The sequence below is a fragment of the Macrotis lagotis genome, chromosome 5 (assembly GCF_037893015.1).
Source record: "Macrotis lagotis isolate mMagLag1 chromosome 5, bilby.v1.9.chrom.fasta, whole genome shotgun sequence".
Classification (NCBI taxonomy): Eukaryota; Metazoa; Chordata; class Mammalia; order Peramelemorphia; family Peramelidae; genus Macrotis; species Macrotis lagotis.
Genome location: NC_133662.1, coordinates 126809139 through 126822111, shown reverse-complemented (window position 1 = coordinate 126822111; position 12973 = coordinate 126809139).

The following is a 12973-nucleotide window of genomic DNA, read 5'->3' as shown; positions in this document are numbered from 1 at the left end:
AATGAGTGGATAAAACAACAAATCATAGAAATAATCAATAATTTCATTCAAGAAAATAATAACAATGAGAAATCATACCAAAATTTATGGAATGCAGCCAAGGCAGTTTTTAGGGGAAATTTTATAATCTCTAAATAATTATATGAAGAAAATAGAGAAAGAAGAGATCTATGAATTGGGCATGCAACTAAAAGAGCTAGCGAAAGAACAAATTATAGATCCCCAATTAAATAACAAATTAAAAATTCTGAAAATCAAGGGAGAGATTAATAAAATTTAAAGTAAGAAAACAATCAACTTAAATAAAACTGAGTTGGTATTATGAAAAAAATCAATAAAATAGATAAACCTTTGACAAATCTGATTTTTTAAAAAAGAAGATAACCAATTTACCAGTATCAAAAATTAAAAGTGTGAACTAACCATCAATAAGGAGGAAAATAAGAAATAATTTGTAGCTTTTTTTTTGCTGAACTGTATGCCAATAAATTTGATAACCTAGGTAAATGGATGAATATTTACAAAAATACAAACTACCAAGATTAACAGAAGAGGAAATAAAGTACTTAAATAACCCCATTTCAGAAAAAAAAAGAATTGAAGAAATCATCAATAAACTCCCTGAGAAAAAAAATCTACAAGTTCAGATGGATTTATAAGCAAATTCTACCAAAACTTTAAGGAACAATTAATTCCTATTCTAAACAAATTATTTTTAAATATACAAAAGGAGATCTGCCAAATTCACTTTATGACACAATTTGGAACTGACACTTAAACAAGAAAGAACAAAACCCGAAGAAGAAAATTATATACCACTCTCCTTAATGAATATTAATGCAAAATTCTTAAATAAAATTTTAGCAGAGAGATTATAGCAAGCTATTACTAGGATAATACACTCATGAATAGATTCAATAGCAGGTAGGTAGGGATGGTTCAATATTAGGAAAACACTCAACCCAATTTAACATATCAATAACAATTCCAAGAGAAATCATATGATTATCTCAATAGATGCTGAAAAAGCCTTTGATAAAATATGCATCCATAGAAAGTATAGGAATAGAGTATTCCTTAAAATAATAAGCAGTATCTATCTAAAACCATCAACAAATATTATATGTTATGGGGATAAACTAGGAGCATTTCTTGTAAATTAAGGGGTGAAACACGGATGCCCATTATTACCATTGCTATTCAATATAGTATTAGAAAGATTATTTTAGCAATAAGAGAAGAAAAGCAAATTGAATGAATCAGACTTGGCAATTAGGAAGCAAAGTTTTCACTCTTAGCAGATGATACAATGGTATAATTAGAGAACTTGAGAAAATCATCTAAAAACAACTTGAAACAATTAACAAATTTAGCAAAGTAAAAGGATATAATATAAACTCAAATAAATCATCAGCATTTCTATATGAACAACAAAACCCAAGAACAAGAAATCGCAAGAGAATTTCTATTCAAAATAACTGCAGACAATATTAAATACCTGGGAATCTTCCTTCCAAGAAAAACTCAGAAATTGTATGAACACAATTACAAAGTACCTATCACCTAAATAAAGTCAGATCTAAGCAGTTGGAAAAATTTCAATTGCTCATTTTTAGGTTGATTTAATATAATGCAAATGACAATTTTACAAAATTAAATTACCTATTCAGTGCCATACCAATCAAACAACCAAATAACTTTTACCAAGTTAGAAAGAACAGTAACAAAATTTATCTGTAGCAACAAAAGGTTGAGGATATCAAGAGAACTGATGAAAAAAATAGTATAAGATGACCTAGCTCCACCAGATCTAAAACTATATTATAAAGTGGCAGATATCAAAACTGCCTAGTACTGTTTAAGAAATAGAGTAACGGGTCAGTGCATTAGTATAGATTCAAAAGAAAGAGTAGTAACTGACTACAATAATCTACTGAATAACAAATCCAAATACTCACTATTTATCAGAAATATTGGGAAAACTGGAAAATAGTATGCCAAAAACTAGGCATAGACCCACATCTCACACCCTTCACCTTTACACAAAAAGGTCAAAATGGGTACAGGATTTACCCATAAATTGTGACATCATAGACTAATTAACAGACCAAGAAATACTCTATCTGTTAAATCTATGGAAATGGGAGAAATTTATGGCCAAGGGAATAAAGAAAGTATATTTTAAATAGCAAAATGAATGATTTTGACTAAATTAAATGTAAAAGTTTTTCCACTAATAAAACCAATGCTCCCAAAATTAGAGGAAAAATAGAAAGCTGGGAAACAATTTTCACAGCTAGAGGTTCTGATAAACCCATTCTCATTTCTAATACACACACACACACACACACACACACACACACACACATATATATATATATATATATATATATATATATAGAGAGAGAGAGAGAGAGAATACATCAAATTTATAAGGTCACAAGCCATTCCCCAATTGATAAATGGTCAAAAGACATGAACAGACAGTTTTCAAATGAAGAAATTAAAGCTATATATAATCATATGAAAAAATCCTTCAAATCATTACTGATTGGAGAAATATATAATAAAAACAAACATGAGGTTCTACTTTACACCTATCAGATTGGTTAAGATGACAAAAAGCGAAAATGATCAATGTTGGAGAGGTTATGGAAGGAGTTCCTAATCCTTAATTAATGCATTAATGCATTGGTGGACTTGTGAACTGACCCAACCATTTGGAAAGCAATATGATAGTATGCCCAAAGAATAATGAAACTGATCATAATCTTTGACCTAGCAATACTAATACAATGCCTACATCCAGAAGAAATCATAAAAGTTTGGGAAAAGTCCCCATGTTCCAAAACATTCACAGCAGCTCTTTTTGTAGTGGCAGAGAATTGAAAATTGAGGGTATGCCCATAGAGGAATGACTGAACAAGTTATGGTATATGAAATTTATGAAATACTGTTGCTTAATGAGAAATCATGATAGATTGGAAGCTAAAGAAGCATGGAATGAATTACAGTTGAGCAAAGGGAAGAGAATTAATAGACCAAAGGGAAGAGAATTAATAGACCATTGTTCATATTAACAACAACATTGTTAGTTGATCAACCTTGATGAATAGAGCTTTTCTCAGTGGCTCAGCAAACTACATAACCTGAGGACACCTGCTATGGACAATGTTATCCCCATCCAGAGGACAAAAAACAAAGCAAACAAATGTAAAACAATCCTACAGAATCTGAATGGACACTACATTCACTTTTAAAAATTGTCTTTATGTATTTCTTTCCTATCTCATGGTTTTATTTCTTTTCCCTTAATCCTAATTCCTCATACTGAAAATGACTCATCTGTAAACATGTTGAACACAAATGTGTACATATAATACTCACTTGACTGTTTGCTACTGAGAGGAGGGTGATGGGAAGAGAGGGTGGAAGGAAATTATGTAACTTAAAAATATGCTTATGCATTTGGATGAATGTTGAAAATCTTTCATAACATGTAATTGAGAAAGTAAAATATCAATGAAAAAGTATAGGGGAAAAATCTATATCTTCCCAAAAGGCACCATAGACAAAGAAGTAATACCAACAGGAAATATGTATCCACTAAGTGATTTGGCATCCAGATTCTTAGAGGAGAAGCTAAATGAGTTACAGGAAGAAATAAACAGCAAAATTTCCTAGAGGGTGATTTCAAACTCCATCTCTCAGAATTAGATAAATCTAAACTATAAAATAAAGGTGAAAGAAGTGAAGGAAGTCAATGGAATTTGAGAAAAGTTAGATATGACAGACCACTGAATAAAACTGAATGGGGATAGAAAGGTATATTCCTTTTTCTCTGTAATACAGAAAAATTGACCACATAAACCCTTCACAATCAAGTGCAGAAAAGCAGAAATTTTAAATCACTCCTTTTTCAGATCATGATGCAATAAAATTTACATATAATAAAGGGTCATAGAAAGACAAACCAAAAATTAATTGGAAACTAAGTAACATAATGTTAAAGAATGATTAGATCAAACAAGGAATCAAAGAAATAATCAACAATGTCATCCTAGGCAGTGACAGTCAATAACAAAATTAAGAAAAATCAAATGATTATATCAATGGATACTGAAGAAGTCTGATAAAATAAAATAGCCATTTCTATTAAAAACAAGAGAGCATAGGAGTAGAGTTTTCCTTAAAATGATAAGTAGTAACTATCTAAAACCATCAGCAAACATTATTACCAGTATTATGCAAGATTGTATTAGAAATGTTAACTTTAACAATAAGAGAAGAAAAAAGAAATTGAAGAAATTAAAATAGACAATGAGGAAGCAAAACTCTCACTCTTTGCTGATGATATGATGGTATACTTAGAGAACCCTAGAAAATCAATTAAAACCGACCTGAAAAACAATTAACAATTTTAGCAAAGGAGCAGGATATAAAATAAATCCACATAAATCATCATTTCTATATATTGTAAACAAAACTCACAGCAAAAGATAGAGATATTACATTAAAAATATTTGAAGACAATGTAAAGTATCTGGGAATGTACCTCCCAAGACAAACCCAGCAACTACACAATTGCAAAACCTTTTTCATAGAAATAAAGGCAAAATTGGGAAAATGTCAAATACTCATGGGTAGCATGAGCCAATAAAATAAAAATGACAATTGCATATAAATCAAATTGCTTGTTCCATGCCAGACCAATCAAACTACCAAAAATTATTCTACAGGGCTAGAAAAAATAGTAACAATATTCACATGAATGAATAAAAGTTTAAGAATATCAAGGAATTAATGAAAAAATTGCAAAGGAAGGTGGCCTAGCCATATCAGATCTAAAATTATGTCATAAAATGTCAGTCATCAAAACTCTGTTACTAGATAAGAAATAGAGAAATGGATCAGTGGAATAGATTAGGTACAAAAGAAACAGTAGTAAATAACTACAGTTATTTGTTTGATGATCTCAGACTCTAGTTTCTGGGATAAGAACTCAATATTTGATAAAAACTGCTGGAAAAAACTGGAAAATATCATGGCAAAAACTAGGCATAGACCAACATCTCACACCTCTAATCAGATAAGGTCAAAATGAGTACAGGATTTACACATAAAACATGATACCATAAGTCAATTAGGATAATAATGAATAGTCTTATATGTCAGATCTATGGGGGGGGGAGAAGAGATAAAAGGACATAAATTACAAAATGTATAATTTTGACTACATAAAATTAAAAAGTTTTTGTATAAAATTGGGACAAAATTTGCATATCTAGTATTTCTGAAAAGAAAAGACTCATTTGTAAAATATATATAGAACTGAGTCAAATTTATAGGAATACAAGTCATTCCCCAGCTGATAAATGTTCAAGGATATGAACAGGCAGTTTTCAGATTAAGAAATTAAAGCTATCTATAGTCATATGAAAAAAATATTCCAAATAATCACTGAGTAGAGACATGCAAATTAAGACAACTCAGAGGTACAACTTTACACCTATTAGATTGGATAAAATGCTAAAAAAAAAAAAAAAAGGAAAAATTCATCAATGTTGGAGAGAATGTGGAAAAACTGGGACACTAATGCACTGTTGGTAAAGTTGTGAAATGATCAAACCATTCTGGAGAGCAATTTAGAACTATTCCCAAAGGGCAATCAAACTGTGTATACCCTTTGATCCAGTGAGGTCTATATCCCAAAAAGATCATTAAAAAGGGAAAAAGACCCACATGTACTAAAATATTTATAGTAGCTTTTCTTTTGTAGTGACAAAGAATTGGAAATTTAGGGGGATGTCTGTTAATGGGGGATCACTGAACAAGTTATGGTATATGAATATTATGACATACCACTGTTCTGTAAGAAACTATGAGCAGCTAGACTTGCATGAACAGATGCTGTGTGAGGAGAGCATAATTTGGAGAACATCATACACTATAACAGCAACATTGTCAGATGATCAGTTATGATGGACATAGCCCCTCTCAGCAATTCATTGATCAAGAATACTGAGAAATTTATTATGAAAAATGCCAACCACATCCAAAGAAAATAACTATGGAGTCTGAATGCAGAGCAAAGCATGCTATGTTCACTTTATAAAATTTCTTTTATGTTTCTTTCTTTCTTTCTTTCTTTCTTTCTTTCTTTCTCATGTTTCTTTCCTTCTAATTCTGATTCTTCTTTCAGGAATCTACTGATCATCTCCAAAAAGACATGCCAAAACCCTCAGGAATGTTATAATCAATTCTAGACCTCTTAGGTCAAGGTTAAAATACTGCAAGCTGTCAAAAAGAAACAATTCAAATATCATGGAGTTAGAATCAAGATAATACAAGATTTAGCATTTTCTACATTAAAAGGATCAGGGGATTTGGAATATGACATTCCAACATTCAAAAGAGCTAGGATTTCAAGGAAAAACCACCTTCCCTGAAAAAGTAAGTATAATTCCTCAAAGGAAAAATTGGACATCCTATGAAATAGAAGACTCTCAAGCATTCCTGGAAAAAGATCAGAGCTAAATAAATAAATTTGGCTTTCAAATATATGGTGCAAAAGGAGCATAAAAAAAGGTAAAAAGGGAAGGGAAATCATAAGAGATTTGATAAATTGTTTATATACTTACAAAGGAAAATAGCATCTATAACTTCCCCTACAAAGGAAAATGATATAAATAACTCCTAAAATCATACTCATTTTTAGGACTTTAATAAGGAGTATTCATAGACAAAAATCAGAAGTGTGAGTTGAATATGTAGGAATGATTATCTAAAAAAGTGAAATTAAGGGGAGAGAAAGAAGTATTGCACTGGGGGAAAATGGGGAAGGGAGAGGTAGAATGGGATAAATTATCTTACATAAAAAAAGACTGAAAGAGATTTTACAGTGAAGAGGGAAATGGGAGAAGCAGGGAGGGAAGCACATGATCCTTACTTTCATCAGAATTTGCTCAAAGAGGGAAAGTGAAAAATTTTAGAGATGTGGGAAAATTTTAAAAAATATATACTATTGACAACATTTTATATTTATTCAAATCATTCCAGAGAGCAATTTGTAACTATGTCCAAAGAGCTATAAAATCAATTTATCCAGCAATACTACTACTACTAGGTCTGTATTCCCAAGACATAAAAAATTAAAAAGGAAAAAGGCATATATATATATATATATATATATATTATATATACACACACACACACACACACACAAATATTTGTAACAGCTCTTTAGTAGTGGCAAAGAATTGGAAATTGAGGGGATAGTTGTCAATTGAAGAATGCCTGAACAAATTGTTTTATATCATTATGTTGGAATACTATTGTGCTTCAAGAAATAATGAGCAAGATGCTCTCAGAAAAATATGGAATGACTAACATAAAATTATGCAACGTGAAATGAATGCAACCAGGTGAACACTGTACATAATAACAATTCTGTGTGATGATCTGCTATGGATAACTTTACTATTTTCAGTGATACCATGACCCAAGACAGTTTTGTAGGACTTATGTTGAAAGTTGCTGTTCATCTCTAGAGAAAGATAGAGCCTGAATGCAGATGAAAGGAACTTTTTCTTTACTTTCTTTTTCTTTTTTTTCTTTGCTTTCTTTCACAGAATTATTTACATGGAATTGTGTTCGGCATGATTATACATATATAACCCATGTCAAATTATTCGCCTTCTCTATGATGGGGACAGAGGAGAGAACTCAAAATTTGAAAAAAAAATTGTTTCTACATGTAGTTGGGAAAAAATAAAATATTAGAAAGCTTAAAGAAAATATTTTTTATAAAAGAAAGAAAGAAAAGAACAGTGTCCAGGAGTAGAGAGATGACAGTGCTATCAAAGCTTTAATCAAACCACATCAAAAAGATTTTTTTTAGTTCTGCATGTTATTAAAAGTTAACAATGAGAACATATGTGCAAATGCATTTATATGAGTACACCAGTCATTTTTCAATCTTCATTTGAGACTTTCTTAACAGAGATATTGGAGTGGTTTGCCATTGCCTTCTGTAGTTCATTTCACAGATGAAGAATTGAGACAGAGAAGGTTAAATGTTTTGCCCAGGGTCACACATCTTTTAAGTATCTGAAGTCAGAGGTGACTTCAGGAAGATGCATTCACAGGAGAATGACTTCAGACCCAGCACTCTATCCTCTCCTCTGTGCCACTTAGTGGCCCTTACTATACACACACACACACACACACACACACATACATATATATGTATATATATACATATATATATCATGTGTATGTGTATATTTAGATATATATTGATGTGTATATATGTGTGTGTGTGTGTGTGTGTGTGTGTGTGTGTGTGTGTGTGTGTGTGTGTGTAACTGTGGGGAAGGGAGAAATAGAGGGAAGAGTAAGGTACACAGAACAGCTATTTTCACATATATATAAAATATGGTGACATGGAAGAAGGATTAGACTTGCCTTGCTTGGCCCCAGAGGGCAGAGTAAAGATCAGTACATGGAAGTTGTAAGAAACAACTTAGGTTTGAAACAAAGAAAACAAAAGACAATTAGAGCCTTCCAAAAATAAAATATACACATTTGGGAGATGGTAGATTTCTTCTTACTATAGATCTTCAAATAAGAATCAGATGCCTACACTTTGAATAAATGAAAAAAGATATGAATCAAAATAGATTCTTCTGAGGACCTTTCCAACCTAAAATTCTGTGACAGTAAGAAATTGAGAAGGAATATTGTTGAATTTAGTTGCTACATATAATCATTTGCTTTCCAGAGTAGAGCTTTACGTATTTCCTAATTCAGTGAACATAGTAATAACCAAGAATCAAAATAAATTGTTCTTACTTTTAGCCTCAAAAATTAGATTTTAACATTGATTTAAAAACTAGAATTTTTAAACCAAAGAAACTTTATGCATTTATGGTATAATTTTCTCTTGTTCCTATCTCTCCCAACAGGACTACACTTTGGGACAATATCAGTAGTTTTTGTTTAGCAGAGGAACTGCTAAGGGAATCTTCTTCCCACTCCCAATCTCCCTCCTCCCCACCAAAAGACTTTATTGAACAAGGGAGTATTTTATTTTCACTCTACCATTAACATAAAATGCCAATTTACAGGAAAGCTCTGTGCTTCCTTTACCATAATTAAGTTGTCCAGCAGAGCTCCCCAGAGCTCTCTCCAAAAAGTTAACTTGCTTCCTTACAGAGTCATGAAATAATTTGCAGAAATATAGTATGTTTTATAAATATTATCTATTGCTTTAGGCAAATAAACCAAGTTATAATTACTCTTCTTTTCAGTGAGCTTAAGAGGCATACATTTTTTGTTTCTTTTCCAAACTGTTTATAGAACAGAGAAAAGAGAATAGTATGCATTAGTTGGAGCTCTGAATAAGCTATCACTCTATCAAAGAAAATTATGCTTTTTTGTTTAATTGTGAACCTGTCGCAGACCTGGGATTTCATTAGCAAAGGGAATTTATTGAGAGAAAACCCTCTTTTCCAAAGCTGCTGTATAAATTTTTTTGACATGTCATATTTTATTTATTTCATTAAATATTTCCCAATTACATATAAGTTTTTTAACATTTTGATAGCATTGAACTCTGAACTCTCTCCCTTCTTCCTATAAACTTTCTATTATTTAAGAAGGCAATCAATATATTGCTAATAAATGTGAAATCTTGCAAAATATTTTTATATATTAGTAACATAAAAGAAAAAATAACCCAAGAAAAATAAAGTTAAAAAATTTTAATTTTTTTCTCTCCCCTTTACTTTATCGCTCAAGCGAGTCTATTTTGTGGGGGGAGGGGTATTCTGTTTACTCTTAAACAAGAATATTTTATTAATGTATAGAAACATTATTGTACAAAAAGAGAATAAATATTTTTAAAATGTCAGTTTTAATTTGTACTCAGAGTTCATCAATAATCTCAATATGGATAGAATTTTTCATTTTGGAATAATTTGGAAAGATTTGGGATCATTATCTTGATCAGAATAACTAAGTCTTTCACATTTGCTTATCAGTATAATATTTTTGTTACTGTGTTCACTGTATCTTAGAGGTAGCTGAGAATAGCAGCAACAGCAGCTTTGGCATAACTAAGTCCAGAGTAAAGGGGAGGGGAAAGACAAATAATCAGAAAGAGATCATTCAGGTCCTTTGCTTGTATTGGGTATAGCAGCCACAGATTAGTGACTGAAATGCTCATTAGCAATTTGAGTTTGAAGCTTTATGAAAAAGAGGAGCACAAAGCATTCTGGCTTCAAAAAGCAGGAACCCTTCCTGGATAAAGACCAGAATACTGACAACGAAAACAATCACTGTATCTTTTCCAAGATTCCACCAATTTGGAAGCACCAAACACTTGCAGACCCCCAGAATTAACTCTTAAAAATGGCAGCATAAAAGAGCCTGAAGGTGAAGATAGTGTTTCCTCAACCCCCAGGTAAGCAAAGCCCAACTTTAATATAAAATTCAAAGTCAAGAAATGGAATGGAAAAATAAGCATACAACAAAAAAGAATTTAATTATAAAAAGTTACAATGGTGAGAGGGAAGACCATGTCATAAGCTCAGAAGACAATATGGGGAAACCACAAGCAAAGCTCAAAGAAAAATACTATTTGGATTCAAGACAAACTAGAAATTCCAGAAGAGTTATAGAAAGATTTAAGTGTGATAGAGGAAAAACTGGGGAAAGAAATAAGAGTAATGCAAAAAAATTATGAGATCAAAATAAACAGCTTGGTAAAAGAAGCAAAAAAAGTGCTGAATTATGCAAAAATCAGAACTGGCCTAATGGTAAAAGAGGAACAGAAATTCACTGAAAATAACTGTTTAAAAATAAGAATAGGGCAAATGGGGGGTGGAAGGAGCAAAAGCTCATTGAAGAAAATAATTCCTTAAACATCATAACTGGGTAAATAGAGGATAATTACTCCCTGAAACATCAAGAAACACTAAAACAAAGTAAAAAACATATTAAAAATGGAAATCTCTTCTCAGGGAAAAAAAATGTCCTGGGAAATGAATCAAGGAGAGCTAATTTAAGAATTTCTAGATAACCTGAAAGCCCTGGTTTACCAAGGGAGGGTGAGAGGGAGAGGGAGAGCAGGAGAGCAGGAGAGAGAGAGAGAGAGAGAGAGAGAGAGAGAGAGAGAGAGAGAGAGAGAGAGAGAGAGAGTTTCAAGAAATTATAAAGGAAATTGCTAGATATCTTAGATAAAGAGGGTAAAATAGTAATTGCAAGAATCCACAAATCACCTTCCAAAAGAAAGCCCAAATGAAAACTCCCAGGATTAATAGCCAACTTCAAGATTTCCCAGTTTAAGGGAAAAAAAATAATGCAAGAAGACAGAAATAAACAATTCAAATATCTTGAAGCCACTCTCTAAGATTTGCCAGTTTCTTCATTAAAGGAAAAGAGGACTTAAAAATGATATTCTGAAAGGCAAAGAATCTAGCATTATAATAAAAAAAAACTTATCCAGTATAATCCTCAGGGTAAAAAAAAATGGAAATTTAATGAAAAAAAGGACTTTCAAGTATTTTTGATGAAAAGAACTAGAAAATCTGACATTCAAACATGACTCAAAAGAAGCATAAAAAGAAAACATGAAAGAATAAAAATAAGATATTCAATAAACTTAAACCGTTTATATTCCTATATGAGAAAATGAAACTCCTAAGAACTGACTATGATATAATTTGGTTGGTATAATCTTCAAAACTAAATGAAGATATGAGAAAGATGAGTATACTTGTAGAAAAGATAATTTTATTTCATAAAGGAGGAACACAGGGAAAAGAGAACTTGAAATGAGGGGATGGTGATGGTGGGCAAATGCTTGAACCTTACTTTCATTGGAATTGGCTCAAAGGAGGAGTAACAGACACAGTCCGTTGTGTGTAGAAATCTATTTTACGGGGTGGTTAGGTCACGCAGTGGAGGCCCTGGAGTCAGGAATACTTAAGTTCAAATCCAGCCTCAGACACTTTATAATTACCTAGCTGTGTGGTCTTGCAGAAGCCACTTAACCCCATTTGCTTTGCAAAAAACCCTAAAAAAGAAAAAAAGAAATCTATTTTACCCAACAGGCAAATAGGAAGGGAAGGAGAAAAGAAATAAGGAATATGTGGATAACAAAATGAAAAGCAAACCAAGGGATGTGGTGGTTAGCAGCAAAATAGACTTTTGAGAAGGAACGGGATAAGAAGAGAGAAGGGTAAACAGAAGGAAATAGACTAGAGGAAATACAAAGTTAATAATCATAACTGGGAATGTGAATGGGATGAGTTGGGAAGCAGATATCAGAATGGATTAGAAACCAGAATGCAGCAATGCATTGTTTACAGGAGACACACTTAGAACAGAAAGACATGAATAGAGTTAAAATAAAGGACCTAGAGCAGAATGAAATATAAATAAGGAAGAGAAAGGAATAATGACTTCACATAAACCAAAAGCAAAAATTGACCTAATTAAAAGGGCTAATCACAGAAATTTCATTTTGCCAAAATTTATCACAGATAATTAAATAATATCAAAAAACTTTAAAGTAAGTTTTTTTGATGAAGACGTCATTTCTCAATATAGGGAATAGTGTCAAATTCATAAAAATGAGCCATCCCCAAATGTTGCTTGGTCAAGGGATATGAAAAGGCAGTTTTCAGAAGAAAAAATCAAAACTAACTGGAGTTATTGATTAGATTAGAAATATTGAAATTAAAAAACACTGAGATAGTAACTATCAGAAATGATAAATGCAAGAGTGGATGAAGGAAAATAGGCACATTGATAAGCTATTGGTGACCTTATGAACTGGTCCAACCATTCTACAGAAACTATTCCTAAAGTACTGTAAAACTATATATACCCTTTGATCAACAATACTGCTAGTACTAGGTTCATACTGCAAAAAGATCAAAGAAAAAGGGAACCTATACATATAAAA